Raw genomic sequence first — 928 nt, 5'->3', positions numbered from 1 at the left:
TTTTTTTGGCCTTCTTAGCCCCCCCCCCCCCCCCCCAATCTAGATTCCTTGCTACACTTCTGCTTGACCTAACCAGCATGTCCTTGACACTAGCTTTGGAGGCTGTATCCAGACCCTGCTGGGACTAGAGGTGCAGGGCTAGGCAGGAATCTGACTCTCGAGCATTAAGTTTTGCATTGTGGCACTTTCCGGACCTTCATGTATTGTCTTAGTTAGCTGTGGAGAGCTTCCCAGGTACAGAACCACCACCACCTTCACAGGAATACCACTAAATGGGTTGAAGGTATACCTAAACCTTGCAGTAGGGCTACCCCTGCACTGCAAGGATTAAGTGCTCGTTTTTGCCTAGGGTCAAAAATAACAAAGTTATACTCTCCCGATCCTCTGAAAAGTCTTCAGCATGAAGTTGTACCTCCACGTCTACAAGTGGGCGGCTGTTGATACATCTAGACAAGCCCTTGGATAGTTTGTTTGTCCAGCATTTGGGTGCCCACCTCTTGGTGTGTTTTTTTTGCTCATATCCTTGGTACTGCTTTCCTCACAAAACAGGCATACTGGGTAGAAGAGGAGTACAGGGGCTGACTTGGATTTTTTTCTGTTTGCCAGTGTCCCAAATTAGGCAAAAGTAGACAACAGTATAACCCTATTGTCTCTGAATTCCTGTGTCCCTCATTGGACTCCAATATAAAGAAATTATAGCAAGTACAAAAATCTTTTTTTTTTTTATTACTGCAACATGTCTCTTGCGCATAGTCAGAATTTAGTATATGACTGTGGAGGTCTAATTATGTGCAGGGGAAACGTGTACCTCTCCCAAGTTATAAATTAAATGGGGCAGTTTAGTGAACTCCATTCACAATGACTGCTTGATATAATTGACAAGCCAGTGCAAACACTGGCTTGTCATGTCTCCCCCTTCTCTCCCTTA

The 928-nt window shown here is 44.6% G+C and overlaps 1 protein-coding gene across 1 annotated transcript in view; it reads left to right on the top strand.

The window, feature by feature from the left end:
- Positions 1 to 928, top strand: part of TNRC6C (trinucleotide repeat containing 6C) — a 107,371-nt gene that overhangs the window by 89,560 nt on the left and 16,883 nt on the right. The window lies entirely within an intron of this gene.

The sequence above is a fragment of the Nanorana parkeri genome, unplaced genomic scaffold, assembly GCF_000935625.1.
Source record: "Nanorana parkeri isolate BGI_ZX_2015 unplaced genomic scaffold, ASM93562v1 scaffold209, whole genome shotgun sequence".
In the NCBI taxonomy this organism is placed as follows: Eukaryota; Metazoa; Chordata; class Amphibia; order Anura; family Dicroglossidae; genus Nanorana; species Nanorana parkeri.
Note: the sequence above shows the minus strand (reverse complement) of the source record. Positions and strands in the feature narration are given on the sequence as shown.